Consider the following 17,475-nt stretch of genomic DNA (forward strand, 5'->3'; position numbering starts at 1 on the left):
GACTCTGTTGTCTTGAATAAAGTCTCACTGTTCAAAAGATAACTTATGTCTGTAAAGTCATTTTCTTTTGATCAGTACATCGTTGCTGCAATTATGAAGACCCAGAAGAACGTCCACCATTTGAAGACACTTCAGTAGCTTATCTCCGAGGCAGGTTTCCACAACAGACCAGACTGGATCCACACAGGTCAGGTTGTCCTAGGTAGGTATAAGCACAAAAAGTACAGAAAGCTCAGGAAGGGTTCACAAGAAAAACTAGAAAATCTCAAGAGGCTCAGCACTTTACCACAGAGGCAAAAACAATGCTCCAGCGCTGGTCTGGTTCCCACCACGGCCTTAAGTACCAACCGCCTCCTGATGAGCCTGATCTGCCACAGGTGTAGAGGGAGTGAAGAAGAGCTGCCAATCAGCCGCCGAGACGGCCCACCAGGAAGTACCAAAAATACAAAAACCTCCAGAATCACCACAACGTTCTAAATTTGCTGTTGATGATTTTAAATTGCAGTGTGGTTTATGCTTAAAACTGTTTTGTTCACCTCTCAAGATTTGTGCTCAAGTAATGACAGCGGGGAATTTGCATCAAACCCAGGACATCAATCAAAAAAAAAATTGGTTTCCCAATTTTAAGATGCTATTGTTTATATTTTTTTCCTTTAAAAAAGAGCAATAAGCCAGCCTATGAACAAATTTGGTGCTAACCTTTTGTAAAACAAAAACCTTTTGCTTACTACTTGTCCAATGTTCTTTACAAACCTAGCTTAATATCCACCCATAAACTTGCAATCCTCGTTTTGGTAGTGATAGTGGCTTTACATCATTTGGCTCCTCTGTTGTCAATACAGAGAAAATATTTATGTGGAGGGCTTGTGATGCTATGCATGCATTGAATGTGTAAAAAAAAAAAGATATATATAGAAAACCCTAACCATAAAATTCAGGATTTTGTGGTCCAAAAATGAGCCAAAATGTCCTCTACAGGATACAACCAGCTTTTGTTTGTCACACTCAAACGTGATGTTGAGATGTTTCTTCATGTCACAATGGGAACAAAATATTAACCCCTTGCCTCCAGATGCAAAAGAAGGCAGGTCCTCATCTTGCAGGCGTAGAAACGATGCCCACCGATGCAGATGTACGGATGTTAGTCTGACATTGCTGTGGCCATTGCAAACAGCTCAAAATGAAATGCTCAAGACCACCTTGTTCTTATGACTGTCGTGTCTAGCTAAGGGGATTCTGGAGGGTAAAGTCTTCCACCTCAACACACAGCTCTGTGACGTAGCTGCTTTGTGAATCTGTAAAGCTTTACATCTTGCTAGTTCCTGTTTTGCTACTAACTGTAATTTTTGCCTGTGTATTCAGCATCGCCCACTCTTCACCACCTGATCACACTCCACCACTTGACCATTCTACACCTAGGTTTTGGTATTACTCTTAATTTGATAATGGGTGGAGTTACACAAAAAGTAGGGGGTGTAGTCACACTTTAATGGAGTGGGTGACAATTTTAAAGTCCAGATTAATAACCCGCTCTATATGGACAACTATTGTCTGATTCTTCTGAGTAATAGATAATTTTTATCCAGACAGCAAATAGTATAAACTAACCACAAGTGTAACTCATTCAAATGCAAAACTTAACATTACTTAACAAAGACAGATCCTAATCATTTGAACTTCAGACTCCTAATCAGGACAACATAAAAATAACAAAAAACGGTTGCTTACACAGTAAAGTAACAGTAATAACATAAAATGTTTTTTCTTCCAGCCTTGGCCATAGCCAGAAATCCAGAACATGAGGACCTGACCAAAGTTTCTACCAGAAAAAAATATGACTCAGACTCCTCCTCCTGCTTCACATCCATTTCTTCCTCTTCCTCCTCCTCCTCCACCACTTCCTCAAGCCGGTCTTCCTCCTCTTCGTTCTCATCGAAAAAGAGGAAAAAGAAAGATAAAAAAGTAAACAGTGAAAAAAAAAAAGAGGAGCTGTGGTGATTTGGAGTTTGTGGGTGTGCTTCTTGGTGGGCCGTCCAGGCTGTTGATTGGCAGCGCCTCTCTTGTGCCTCACTTGTGCCACATTAAATCAAGTTTCTCATCGAATAGTTACTCTGGACAACCGTTAAGGTACTCTATTTCCCACAATTCCAGCTACTCCACCAGTAGTTACCACGTCCCGTCCTGCCTCCTTGCCTCCGGTCCATGAACCGGAAGTGAAACCGTCGGAGCTGTTTGAGGGTGACACCGACCGCTGCGGTTTTCTCTTGCAATGCAATTTGGCTTTTGCTTGCTCTCCGTCGCTTTTTCCCTCAAATGCTACCACGATAATTTTTTGTGGTGTCGGCACTGAAAGGGCAAGCACTCCGCTGGGCTCAGGCGTTTTTTGTCACTCACCCGATCGACACATTAATTTTTTCGCACTTCGTCCAGGAGTTTCAGCAAGTGTTCGACCATCCTCTACAATGGGAGGAGGCTGCTAAGCGACTACTCACTCTGCATCAGGGATGGAGATCAGTGGCAGAACATTCCGTGGATTTTCGGATTACTGCAGAAGAGGCAGGCTGGGACGAGTTAGCATTGAGAGGTATTTTCACCGGTTCCTTATCTGAAACAATAAAAGATCAATTTGCAGCTAGAGACGAACCTGGTAGCCTGGACGAGCTAATTGCCCTAGCTATAAGGATTGATAATCGCCTCCGGGAACGACAGCGGTAAAGGAACTCAGTTTCCTATGTTGCCCAGGGCCCCGGCCTTATTTTCGTAGCTGAAGGAGTTGCTGGCTCTCAGGCGCCGGTGGTGGAGCCCGAACCTATGCAGGTGGGCCGCACTCGTCTTTCCGCCGAGGAGAGACAGAGACGTTTTCGTACAAAAGAATGTATATATTGTGGGAATAAGGGACACTTTGTGGCCAACTGTCCGGTTCGGGGAAATGGTTCTGCCCGTCAGTAGAAGGGAAAGAGCTGCCGGGTCCGTTAAAGTTTTCCCCAACCTCTCTATTTTCTCTTCCAGCAAATATCATCACTGAACAGACCTCCTTACCTATTGCTGCCATGGTGGACTCTGGCTCTGAGTTAAACCTCATCTCCCAGAACCTTGTGGATCAGCTGAACATTCCGGTTTCCCCGTTGGATTCCGCCCGCACAGTGACTGGACTTACAGGACAATCTATTTTGCAGATAACTCATCGTGTCACTAATTTACAAATCCTGGTCTCCGGTAACCATCACGAGTCTGGTGAGTTTTGTGTGTTCTCTGCTTCATCTCTGCAACTCATTTTTGGTTTTCCCTGGCTGCAAAGACACAATCCGGTACTCAAATGGGCTGAGAGATGAGTTGATTCCTGGAGTAACTTTTGTTTAATGCATTGTTTGAGATGGGCTGGTTGAGGAGTCGGTGGAGGATATAGATTTGTCCAATGTTCCTCAATCTTATCACGACCTGGCACCAGTTTTCAGTAAACTCAAGGCTCTCTCTCTTCCCCCGCACAGACCAGAGTTGCTTCCTGGGGCTCCGCTTCCCTCTAGCCGGTTGTACAATCACTCTGGCCCTGAAACTGAGGCAATGAGGAGTTACATTAACGACTCATTAGCTTCGGGTATTATTCGGCCTTCTACCTCCCCTCTGGGAGCAGGGTTTTTCTTTGATGAGAAAAGACAAATCTCTCAGACCTTGCATAGATTTTCGGGGTTTAAACCAAATTACTATTAAAAACAAATACCCTCTTCCGTTAATTGACTGTGCACGAAAAATTACACTCTGCGACCATATTTTTAAAACTGGATCTACGCAACGATAAGGATAAGGGAGGGGGATGAGTGGAAGACGGCATTTAAGACTCCTCTGGGCCATTTCGAGTATCTGGTGATGCCTTTCGGGCTCACGAATGCCCCAGCTGTCTTCCAAGCTCTGATTAATGATGTTTTGCAAGATTTTCTCAACGTCTTTGTGTTTGTATATCTAGACGATATATTAATCTTTTCTCGTGATCTGGAGACTCATAAAACTCACGTCAGGGTTGTGTTACAGAGACTTTATGAGAACAAACTGTTCGTGAAGGCAGAGAAGTGTGCGTTCCATGTTTCCACTGTCTCTTTGTTGGGATTCTTTTTTGAAAGAGGACAGTTTCGCACCGATCCGGAAAAGGTTCCAGCAGTCACTGAATGGCCCATTCCTTCCAGTCGTAAGGAACTCCAACGCTTTCTGGGTTTTGCAAATTTCTATCAACGTTTCATCAAAGATTACAGTCGGGTGGCCGCCCCTTTGACGCAACTTACCTCCACGCTCCGCACATTCACCTGGTCTCCGGCAGCAGACACGGCATTTGGTAAACTCAAAACTCTGTTCTCTTCGGCTCCCATCCTCTGTCATCCAGATCCAGATAAGCAGTTTTTGGTCGAAGTCGACGCCTCAGATACTGGAGTCGGGGCAGTGCTGTCCCAGCGATCGTCCGCTGATGATAAGATCCACCTGTGCGCCTTTTTCTCCATCTGAACAGAACTATGATGTGGGTAATTGTGAGCTTCTGGCTATCAAGTTAGCGTTGGAAGAATGGCGACACTGGTTAGAGGGTACTAATGAACCATTTGTGATTTGGACAGACCACAAAAATCTCATATACTTACAGAACGCCAAAAGACTCAATCCTAGGCAGGCCTGGTGGTCATTGTTCTTTGCTCGATTCAACTTTGTCATTACCTATAGACCCGGATCCAGAAATATCAAGCCTGATGCCCTCTCCAGACAGTACTCGGCTTCCGACTCTTCTAAGGCAGATGTCTGTGTACTCCTATCCACCTGCTTCATCGGTTCTCTTACCTGGGAGATAGAGAACATCATCTCTGTGGCGCAGCAGTCGGAACCGGATCCAGGCACTGGACCTCCTGGTAGGAGATACATCCCCGGAAGAGTTGTTGAGAAAGTTTTGGATTGGGTTCATAATCATCGGTTCACCTGTCACCCTGGCATTTCAAGAATGTTGGTGTTCACCAAGAGGCATTTCTGGTGGCCAACTATGTCAGGTGACATTAAAGAATTCGTGAACGCATGCCCCACCTGTGCCAGAAATAAGTCTCTCCATCAACCTCAGGCAGGATTATTACAACCATTGCCCATACCTGCTCGCCCCTGGTCACACATTTCCCTGGATTTCGTCACCGGACTTCCACCATCTGAAGGTAACACTGTCATTTTGAACATCATTGATCGTTTCTCTAAAGCAGTTCACTTCATACCCCTGGCAAAAATGCCTTCCGCATTTGAAACTGCCCAGCTGTTAGTTCTTCATGTCTTCCGCCTCCATGGTATTCCACAGGATATCGTTTCAGATCGAGGGCCACAGTTCATCTCCCAGGTATGGAAGGCATTTTGCAATGCTCTCGGTGCTCAAGTTAGTTTAACCTCTGGTTACCACCCTCAATCCAACGGGCAGACAGAAAGGTGTAACCAAGAACTTGAAGCTGCCTTACGTTGTATCATCAATAATAACCCATCGTCCTGGTGCAAACACCTACCTTCACGGTCACCAGGATTTTGGATATTCGTCGTCGGGGGAAGGGTTTCCAATACCTCGTCGACTGGGAAGGCTATGGGCCTGAGGAACATTCATGGATCCCGAGGTCATTCATTTTGGACCTTGCACTAATTACCTCCGTCTACAAAGAGCATCCGGAGAAGCGTCCAGTGTCGCCTGGAGGTGACCATTGAGGAGGGGGTACTGTGGTGATTTGGAGTTTGTGTGTGTACTTCCTGGTGGGCCGTCCAGGCTGTTGATTGACAGCGCATCTCCACTCCTTCCACACCTGCAGCGGATCAGACTAATCAGGAGAACTCGGGTACTTAAGGCTGTGGTGGGAACCAGATCAGCACTGGAGCATTGTTTGCCAAGTGGTAAAGTGCTAAGCCTCTAGTAATCTCTGGTTTTCGTGAAACCTTTTCTGAGAACTGTGTTTTTGTTTCTGCTCTGCATATCTCCAGGATTACCTGTCTGTTTTTGGATCCAGTCTGGTCTGCATACGGAACCCGCCATGAAGCTAAGTGACCAACCTGTTTACCTGTGCCTGTCTGCCAACTTACCGCTGCCGCCTGGAAAAGATACTTACCTGTTGCCTTCTGGAGATCATACCAATCCAATCTACTGGGAAGTACTTACCTCATCCTCTCACCTCCGTGCTGTGGATCGTTCCTCTCTCAGTAACAACTGTCATCTGGAAAACAACCTCATTCACACTTACCTGCTCCTTTCCTGAAGAAACCTCAGACTCACTGCATCCTCTGTTTCAGTTTCTGTTTCTGTTCTTCCTCGCACAATCTGCTCACTGTAAATAAAAGCACTTCTCGTTATGTTGGTCTCCTGTGTCTGTCTGATGCCGAACTGCTCTCCTAGAAAAGTTTGAATCCTGACAGAAGCAAAGGAAAGAAGAAGAAAAATGCCAAAATAGCAATAAAGAGAGGTATGTACACAATAACCTAAGGCACATTTGTGATTGACAATATGTGCTTTCGTTTTCAAACTAAGTATAAGAAAAACGCAAATAAAGACATATAACTTCTTTGACAAAATGTTATTCACATAGTTTAAATGTACCATTACCTAAATAGGAAAAACAACTATACAGGTTGTCCTTAATTTACTGATATCAGAACTAAATTATATGAAAGTATGACAGTCGTCCTGAATTTCATTTAATAGCCTTTCATTAAAGAAAAGACAATTTACAATAGTCAGTCAAATAACTAAAAACTAGAATTTAATGAAATAAGATAATTCTTTTTAACCACTTTAAAACACTTTTAACCATTCTTTAAAACATAACAGCACTTTGCTGAAGAGCAGTGGGCCAAAAAACCTGTAAACAGGTTTAAATGTCTGATTGAGAATTACAGGACACATTTAATTGTAGTGATTGCCTTAAAGGGTTGTTCAACAAAATATTTGTTTACAGGTCTTATTATGCTTGTTTTTTAAATATAATATATTTTTTTAGATATTTCTGTGGAACCACAATGTAAAAACAATTTCATGATTTTCATTTCTATTTATAACTAATTTTCTCAATTTGAAATTATTTTAGTAAGATCTATTTTTTTACCTTCTGTAATTATGAGGGTACAAATAAATTTGAGGACTAGTGCAGAAGTCTATAGGAATGGGCTTTGGTTTTCCTGGAGAGTTTGCTGAAATCACAGCTATGTAAAGTTTGAATTATCTCAAAATAAAGACGCATTGAAATGTGGATTATGGAAAGACTGTCTTGGGACAAAGGGACAGGTAACAATAAATTTGTTTTCTTCACATAGAGCGAAAAAATGGGTGCCATGTTTAATATTTCATTTCGCTCCTCTTGCCAAAGGCAATATAAGAACTGCTCAGTTTGGAATTCAGAATTTCAGTTTTGCTGAATAGTCTTTTGCATGCAAATGTGTTGTTCATATGTTTGGATTATTCCCAAGAGTCAGGATGAGGTTCCATTGGTTTCTAGAAGGATGCACTGTGCTACACAGCTTTACTGTGTGTTGACTACTCAAAACATAAAGATAAAAAAAATCACTACTAGCATAGGTTCACTTTTTGTATGCTTCTGTTAAAAAAGCTTTCTTGAACTTCAGGCTAGTGCATGCTCACATTATAGTTGCCAATTGATACTCCTTTAACACAAAATACAATAATTTAAATAATAATATATTCACAAGAAGAGCTGTTGCCTTTGAGGAATTAAAAAATGTTTGAGAAAGCAATAATGCTGAAATTAGGACTACAGATTGACAAGAACCAGGATTGTCGTAAGTGTTGGACCGGAAACCAGACACGGAGACGAGATAAAAAAGTAAGTGTTTTTATTTACATGTGTCCAAAATAGTGCAATCGTAAGAAGTGGCCAGGAGGATCTGAAACGGCAAGGAAGGGAGAAAGGTGAGTCTCGGGTACAGATTCAGTTTGGAGTAATAAAGCGAAGGTAATAGTTTTGTGTTTCCTTTCTTACAGGTGCGGTGTGTGGAGAAACGTGGAGACAGCGAGGTCCAGAAGAGGAATTCCAGGAGGAGGATCCAGAATCCAATGATAGGTAAGTCCAGCAGGTAAGTGCATCCGTAATTCCAGACATTTACAAAAACCAGAACAGCCGTTCCTGAGGCAGAGAAGGGTGGACAACAAGGCAAAAAGTCAACGTGGCAAAATTCTCTTTACAAAAACACAGAGATCTAAGGCTGAAATTCTAACTCATAAGGCTCAATGCTCCAGCAAAGATCTGAATCCAACCACAGGCTTAAATACTGGTTGGGCTCATCAGGGAGATAGGCTGCAGCTGTGCGTACTATTTGTTATTCAAAGTTGAATTTTTATTAACTTTAAAAAAACGAACATTTTCTCTCTATGAAATTGGTAATTGTCATTTTAGAAAAAATGACAAAGAGAGAATAGTGTCAGCAGACTTCTCCAGGTTCACTGTAAACAGAGGTGTATGGATACTTTCTATTCAAACTCTATAATAGTGTTATACCCCCCAAAAAACTGGTATATCTTATTATTACCATTTATTAAGAAAAGCACGGTGTATTCATATATAAAATAATGGAATTGTGGCTACAGGATCCTAGTGAGAGCTCGTAAATTTGATCACATCACTCTTACTTTTTACGAGCTTCACTGGCTTCCTGTAACTTACAGGATTCAGTATAAAATTGCACTTATCACCCATCATTGTCTATATGGAACCTCACCGGATTATCTGAAGGACCTCCTTACTTCACATTCAACTTCTAGACCCCTACGATCCCAAGCCTGCAATCTTCTCCACCTTCCTCGTTCAAGACTAAGGACTATGGGTGATCGAGCATTTGCTGTGGCTGCTCCTCGTCTATGGAACTCTCTCCCGGACTATTTGAGAGCCCCGCAGCTATTGTCCGATTTTAAAACTGGCTTGAAAACTTTCATTTTTAGACAAGCCTACTCTTTACGAGCTTCACTGGCTTCCTGTAACTTACAGGATTCAGTATAAAATTGCACTTATCACCCATCATTGTCTATATGGAACCTCACCGGATTATCTGAAGGACCTCCTTACTTCACATTCAACTTCTAGACCCCTACGATCCCAAGCCTGCAATCTTCTCCACCTTCCTCGTTCAAGACTGAGGACTATGGGTGATCGAGCATTTGCTGTGGCTGCTCCTCGTCTATGGAACTCTCTCCCGGACTATTTGAGAGCCCTGCAGCCATTGTCCGATTTTAAAACTTTCCTTTTTAGACAAGCTTACTCCACTTTTAAATGACAGTCTTTTTATTGTTTTTGATTGTGGATTTTATGTTTTTAGATGTACCATGTAGCACTTTGAGATTTTTATTAATGAAAAGTGCATTATAAATTGAATTTATTATTATTATTATTACCACCTCAAATACAATGTAATGAGTTAAATGTAACTCATTAACATGACCATATATGTATTTCACAATTGTCTTTCTATTGGCTTCATGTTATCCATACATCCTCCTAAGATTTTAGAGTGCTTTGGAGTAATAGTTCTCCAGTCTTTCTATAGATCTTTCAGAGTTCTGCTTTGAACCTTGACTGTTATTACACTCAGTTTAATTTCAGTTTTTTACATGAACATTTTCAAATAAATGTTTTTTTTTTGCATGTTTAATTGTCAACACATTTAAAATGAGTTACGAATCATTCAAGCATAAAACACACCATTACTAATTAGAAATGCAAATGTAAGAACTGTAGTATAAGTTGATATTTTAAATGCTTTAAAATTGTATGCCCTCATATTTTAATACTAGCAAAAGACAGATTGTGATTCTGATCAAAATTACTTCTGTTTAAGTTTATATGCAATTGCTCTATTTTTAAGGTTGTCTGTTTCAATCATCCTTATTGGCATACTTACATTTAACTATTCACTGTTGCTTCAGTCTTAACGCCAGAGGAAGCCATCGGGAGATACAAGCTGATGGCTACACAAAATGGAAAAACAATGGCGGCAGACAAGAACAAATGAACAATGAACCAACAGCGTAGTGGAGAGAATGACCGTGTTTTAGGCACTGAGGATAATAAGGTAAGTGGACACAGGTGAGTGATGATAATTGCTGACAGGTGGAGATGGGTGTGGCAGAAAAACAAAGTGCTGACTGAGGAGAAGTGGATGATTTACAAAGAACCAAAACCAACCCCCAAGAAACATGAACAAACTCAAACCGAAACCGAAACCAAGAAAACACCAAGAAAAACCCAAATCCTGACAGGTATGATGCTTTACTTTACTTTAGGGTACACAGACACAGTAGGCAATGGTCAGGTAGTGGTCAAGTAATGATTGGTTCCTCAGTAAGTACTTGGTATGATGGTTCACTACATCATTGAACAAAATAATAGCCAGGCAATGAATAGGTACTCAGTAAACGATAGTTAATTACATTTTGTGTACCTTATTGTAAAGTGTTACCGTACTCTTCTTAACTGTAGCAAAAGTTCTCCAGCCTTAACCTGCAGAGCAGCTCCATGTTTTCTTCAAGGAGTTCTTATTTCACCATCCACCACATCAGGACTGAAATTTAAGTCTGACACTATATTATTAAAAAAAAACATTACTATGGTTGGGAGTGATATTACCAGCAGTGAGAGCATATACCAGAACAATATAAATGAGACAAGTGCTGAATTCAAAAACAATTTATTTTCAAAACAAACAAAACAATTTATCATTTCTTTTAACAGAAAAGCAAACTCGATTTACTTGATCATCCACACCTTCACACACAGCTTGTTATGCATAAGACCACTGACTGACATTTTCTCACTCTTAATCGTTCACCCTAAGAATTTTGGACTGTACCATTCGGAAAAGGTATTTTCATTTGAACAGTATAACAAGCTGTTGTGTAGGAAATTCTCCACATGTGAATGGTGTTTGAGTTTGAACTTGAACTGAAACTGAATTTGAGTAATCCGCAAGACAATGAACTGCTTCCATTGCTATGCAGGGCCAGGCCCAATAATTAATAAAAAAAACTCTTATTCGGTGTAGCTTAGTGCATTACATGCAGTCCCCAATAATAATGATGGTCCCCATCAACAAAATATTTCCAGTTGTTATTTTAATTTCTATGTAATTTTTGGTATTGTGGATCTACATTTTTTATATTTGTGTTTTATTTGTTTTAGGATTCTGCAATTATTTTTAATTCAAAACAAATAAAAATGTCTGTTTTCTGTATAAAATATCTTGTAGCTTATTAATAAACGTATGTGGTTACAGTCAGAAGAAAACAGCAGCAAAGGAAACAGTGCAAAGACACAATTTGAGAATATTTCTAAATAAACATCTTTTGGAGAAAAAAAAAGTAAAACACCAGAAGCAGCCAAACTATTTTTTGTTTTATTTGCTCCACCATTGAAGCAGAGCTGCAGCCTCAGATAGCCGTTTTTCCCATGGAACAAGGAAGGCAGCAGCAGAGGGGGATGAGGATGGGGAGGTGGGAGGGGCCTGTAGCTGCTGACGTCAGTGGCTGTGTGAAGAAGTATAGGCTGTGCTGTCTGCCCAGTGTCAGTCTGATGAAGATTGGCATGCAGGTAAGCTGTCATTCACTTTCAGTGGCAGAGCTGCTGCACCCCTCACCCCCCCACTTCATCCAGAGAGAGCCAGGGCTTTTATTCAGCCAGGCCGGGGTGGGGGGTAGAGAGGGTAGAGAGAGGAATAGAAACAGAAGGAGGGAGGGGGGAAAGAGAGAGAGGAGAGGAGGAGAGGCATTTTGTTTTCTGTGTTTGTGGCTCGTATCTGGATAAAAACACCTAGTCAAGTTCATGTTTGGATCCATACCGTTTAATGCTTTTGTCTTAAATCTTGTCAATAAAAAGAGATTTAAAATGCTGAGAATGAGCGCATGCTTCTGCAAGAGCTGCTCCTCTTCCTCAATCTCCTCCAACATTGGACACGAAGGACGGCTCAGTGCCGCACTCAACCACTGCCGTTTGTGTTGCATTTGTTGCGCTGCTGGGATTTTTGTAACGTTCATGTTCTGCAGGAAAAAAGAAAACAGGTTTTGTTCTACCTGGGAAAGTTAGGAGACTAGGAGCAGAGATGTACAACCAATATGGACTACTGTGTTTATTCTTCTTTATTTACCTCTTTGTTTGTTGTTTTTTTTCAAGTTTTTCAATCCTACAAACACCATGACATGTCCTTTTTATTGATTTCGTTTTGTCTACATTTCTGACTTTACATGTTTGCTTTGAGCCCAAATACCCCCTTTCCCCTAACCCTCCCTCCCACCGCCATAAAAAAACCAACTGAACACTGGTCTTCTTTATGTTTCTTTCAGTAGACTTCCCTTCCAAAACAACGTATTTATTTTACAACCGTTCAAGTGACTTTTCCTGCTGTTTTGACTGAAACAAAATGGTGAGAAAGTCTTTGGAGCCCGTGTCAGTCAGATAAATGCTGTGATCTTTTAAATATGATATGAAGTAAAAAGCTGAGCGCTGCTTGTTTTTGTAAGTTGACTTTGTACACATTTGGATTTGATGTATAAATTTACATTGCTACATGTAAAGTTTGAAAAATGCAGTTTTGGGTTGTATGAAAAATGTTATTGCAAGCTACCAAAAGGCAAAGACAGACTATAATGATTGTGTCCATGTCTTTGTATGTGTATGCTCATGTGTCTGTCTGTTAGCAAAATATCTCATGAACCACTGGACAAACTTTATTGAAACTTTTAGGAAATAATCCTTGGATTTACATCTACAACTGATTAACTTTCAGAGTCGACTCGATTCAAGATGGTTGCCACAGCCAACTGAACTTCAAAAAAGGGTTATAAATTGGTCAGTTTTACAGATACTGAGCAAAGATTTAGTGTATTAATAGCTGAGAGTGTATGCTGAGTGATAACAGATCAGACAAGATCTTTTGTTTAAAGATTTGCTGTTCATTATGTGGAGACAACTGTTTATATGTTAGCAAAATGTCTCATGAACCACTGGATTGATTTTAATTTTTAGGAAGTAATGTTTTGGTTTACCTCTACAACTGATTAATTTTGGAGTCAATCCCATTCAAATTGGTTGCCTTAGCTAAATGACTATAAAAAACAAATGGTTTAACTCAGCTAATTTGCTAGATATTGAGCAAAAATTTGCTGTGATATAAGCTGAGACAACACTTACTGAGAGTGATAACCGATTGCACAGGTTCTGTTTTTAAAACTTTGCATTAACTGCAGGAGTCAACTGTTTGTTAGCAAAATTAATTAGAAACGACTTAACATATTTTAATGAAACACTAAGAAAGTAATCATAGGATCTACAACTGATTACCTTTGTAAGTCAACCAAATTAAAAATGGCCACCAAAGCTAACCAACATTAGCTGTGGTACCTTCGTCTTTTTTTGTAGCCAAAATGCCTACAACACAGTCAATTGTAAAGATAGTGAGCTAAATTTGAGTCATCCTCATACACATACATCTTGTGAGATCTCACAGTGATGCACCAGTTTGTGGATAATGTTTTTTGAAGGTTTGACCAAAACAACTATAACATATTTTAATATCTGAACATAATATGATTAGGCTATGTTCACAAGGTCTTAATGCTATACAGTTCTGATATTTTCTCAAATCCAATTTTTTTTTGCGTGGTCATTTACATTACATTTTAAATGCATCATCCATCAGACTCCAGTGTGAACAGTCTCCAGTTCCCAAAATGGCCTGCATGCGCAGAAGATATGACGTCACACCCTGTGCACAAAGTTTATGGAAGTAAATATGGACACTGCAAGAGTTAGCAAGTGTGCATTAACTTTTGCCCAGGTCTCTCTTGGAAATGAGATCTTGATCTCAACTGGTTAAATAAAATAAAAAAAAAATAAAAAAAATTTTTGAAGTTGAGGTCCAATTGGGGCCAACTTTGCATCCAAATCATATCATAAAAGATAAATGAAGGCTGAGAAAAAAAAGAGCACAAATGTTAACAATGACATTTTTGAGAGCTGTGGCTGCTAGCTCTGTGCAGAGGTATGTGTAGATGCAGAGTCGGAGTCAAGAGTGGTGGGACTTTGATGTGAGGGACCTCCGTCCTTTCAACCGACGTAAAAGTCGAACGAAAGGCACCATGAACCATGTGTTGCATAGGGGCAAAAAAAAATCCAAATTGGGTTGCATTTGCCTGAAGTGTGAATGTAGCCTTAGTCCAAAACTCTGGCATGGATGGTGACGGGTGATGTACAATCATGTACTTACATCTGACAAAAAAGTCAGGTAAAATACGCCATAAACGTTCACACTGTCGTTGCTTTGAAAAACATTGGATATGTATCGGATTCAGTACCATATATGGAAAAGACCAGGGTCGAATATGAAAAAATCAGTTTTGTCACGTTCACACTGCCATGAAAAAAATTTGATTTGTCGCAAAAAAAAAAAAAAAATTCAGAATTAGGTCGGTCAGATTTGCCTGAAGTGTGAATGTAGTCTTAGTCCAAAACTTTGGAATGGATGGTGACGGGTGATGTTTTAGGGAAATTATAGACGTTTAATTGTTGTGTGTTGCTGCTGAAAAGCTTCTGTTAAAGAGCGCCGAGTTTTTGTTGTGCTCACTGTTGCCGTGAGATATGTGTTCTTTGTTTTCATGAACCAACTCAGCTCCACATCCTGTCTGAAGGGAGAAAAGGCCAATTTAGTTTATCTACTGATTCCTGCTGAGATCTTAATTGATGATTTGTGTCATTGGACAAGCAGCCAGGGGGCATGTTCGGGAGCTGCAGAAAGCTTCAACACCATTTGCATATTCCCATTTCTGCTGTACAGATAGATAACACAATGAGGTGTGATGCTGTGCATTCCTGCAGCTCCTTTAGGGGTCTTGGTAAGGGTAAAAGGTGAGTGGTGGAGTCATCACTACTAAATTGAATCATACAATAAATTAGATAATTAAACAGAGTGAGCAGAGGATGTTTTACTAACCAATTTAGACATTTATGTTTGACCCCAAAATGGTAACAGAATTTAAATAATAAGAAAAAAACCTTCAAAATTCCTTTACCTTTGTCTTCAAGTCAAACATAGAGATTTTTTTTACTGTAGTGAAGGTGAGATTCCTTGAAAGTTAGAGATTTATTTTGCTATCAGTCAGATGGTGATGGTGACACCTATATTTTAACAAGAAGAATATCATTTTCTGCAAAAATTACAGTGTGAATGCTGAGTGCTGAAGGACTTTGCTGAAATTTGAATCTGAAAAGCTGGAACCGAATTGTTTAAGATAAAACAACCAGAGTATAAGCTAAAAGGAGAAGAAATGTAGCTAAAATGAGCAAAACATTAGCTAAAGGTGCGATAGCAAGCGGTTCAATAGCAATCGCAAATAGAAGAGGACTCAATGGGAATTCCTGTCTTGTTGAGCGATAAAGGGGAAAATATTTTGATCGCGTGTTGTTGGTCCTGACTGACACCTGTGGATTAGAATAGAGCAGTTTAACCCATGATAAAAAAGTGTCACCAAGACCAAATTTTTTAACAACATAAAAAAATATGTCTGGTCAACTCAATCAAATGCCTTTTCGGCATCAAGAGAAATCAAGGCTTCTTAAGGATTTGTAGATGATGGATTATAAATAATATTTAAGAGTTGCCTAATGTTAAAGAAGGAGTGTCTATTTTGGAGGAATCCAGTCTTGTCTGGATGGATTATAGTGGGTAGGACCGTTTCGAGATGCATGGCAAGAACTTTGGACAACAGATTGAAGTCTACATTTAAGAGGCTAATAGGGTGGTAGGACGAACAGGAAAGAGGATCTTTATCTCCTTTCAAGAGTAGGGAGATGGTGGCCTGACCAAGGGTCTCTGGCAAAGCCCCTAAAGTAAAGGCTTTGTTGTACATATTTAATAGTAACGGTGCCAGTTTATCCAAAAATTTTTTGTAGAACTCTGAAGAGTACCCATCGGGGCCCGGGCACTTGCCTACCTGGAGAGACTGTATTGCTGCATTAAGTTCTGCTGGTGTAATGGGTTTCCCCAGGTTAGTAGCAGTGAGCTTTTCAGTCGTTGGAATATCCAAGTTAGCAAATAAGTTGTCCAGTTCTGCAACTGAGAAAATTCAGAAGCATAGAGTGACTCATAAAATTTTTCAAAAGCAAGGCTGATTTTAAGTGGGTCCGTTGTCTATGTCTGTGTGAACTTGAGAAATTTGCCTTGAAACCAATGTCTGTCAAAGTTGGTGTGCCGGTAATTTTTTTCTTTATCGGCATGTTCAAAAAATTGTGCACTTGATTGCAGCATGGCTTCTGTAGTATGGTGGGTCATGAGTATATCAAATTCAGACTGCAATGACAGGTGTTCTTTATAGATATTTGGGGAATTAAAGGTTGCATACATTCTATGAAGCAGTGAAATTTGTTGCTTAAGTTTAGACAATTTCTCATTTCTTAATTTTTTCTCAAAGTGAACATAAAAGATTATTTCTCCCCTAATAAAAGCTTTCAGTGATTCCCAAAGTAAAGCTGCAGAGACCCCTATAGTTCTTTTAATAGACAAAAAGATATCTATCTGTTTTAAAATATAGTCTGTGAAGCTGTTCATTGAGAGAAGACTTTTGTTTATCCGCCAAGGAGGGCGTTCGGGCAATAGTTGGTTTAGTTTCATATCCATTAGAAGCAGAGCATGATCAGAAATAATTAAGGCGTCATATTTACAACGTAATAATAAAGGTAGCAATCTATCATCGATTAGAAAGAGATCAATATGAGTAAATGTGTGATGCACAGGTGAAAAAAGCAAATACTCGTTTTTTAAAGGATTAAGAAAGCGCCATGCATCTGACGTTGCAAACTCCTGCATAAAGGATTGAATAGTGTTGGCTGCTCAAGAGGGTGCAGCCGGTTTGGAAGAGGAACGATCTAAGTTGGGGTCAAGCCAGCAGTTAGTCTCCGCCTATTATTAAGTAGTGTGTTGTTAGATCTGGCAAACGGGAGAAGAAGTTTTTATAGAACGCCTCATCGTCACAGCTGGGTGTGTAAATGCTCACTAGCTCTACAGGTTGACCCTGTATTGTCCCGATAACAATAAAATACCTGCTATTTTGGTCAGTGATAATTTGATCAGAAAGAAAAGAGACTGATTTGTGTAGAGCAGTGTTTCTCAACCTTTTTTGGGCCAGCGCCCCCCTATCCATTATCAAGGCCTCTTACCGCCCCCCTCCCTTTTTTTGCCTGTTTACATTAATTTTTTTTTTTATTCATGGACTTATATAATACCTGATCTTGGGTATGGCCCATCAGAACATCTTTGTGGGTCATTCTCCACCATGTGCTGCTTCAATGAGTCCCCACTTCCTGTGGTGAAGGCCATTTAGATGGATCTTCTGAGTAAAGTCTTGCCCCAACCCTCTCCTCTGCACCTCTGTTCCTCCTCCTCATCATCTTCACCTCTCTGTTCCACGTTCTCCTCTTTGGTGTTGGTCTTGCCATGTCT

At 40.3% G+C, this 17,475-nt stretch overlaps 1 protein-coding gene across 1 annotated transcript in view; it reads left to right on the plus strand.

Annotated features, from left to right (window-relative positions):
* Positions 1-11,518: 11,518 nt before the first annotated feature.
* pknox2 (pbx/knotted 1 homeobox 2) overlaps positions 11,519-17,475 on the plus strand; it is a 278,934-nt gene continuing 272,977 nt past the window's right edge. The window contains exon 1 of the mRNA XM_037979124.1: positions 11,519-11,576. The gene's annotated coding sequence lies outside the window, so the exon portion shown is untranslated. The remainder of the gene's footprint in view (positions 11,577-17,475) is intronic.

Source organism: Kryptolebias marmoratus, linkage group LG13 (assembly GCF_001649575.2).
Source record: "Kryptolebias marmoratus isolate JLee-2015 linkage group LG13, ASM164957v2, whole genome shotgun sequence".
Classification (NCBI taxonomy): domain Eukaryota; kingdom Metazoa; phylum Chordata; class Actinopteri; order Cyprinodontiformes; family Rivulidae; genus Kryptolebias; species Kryptolebias marmoratus.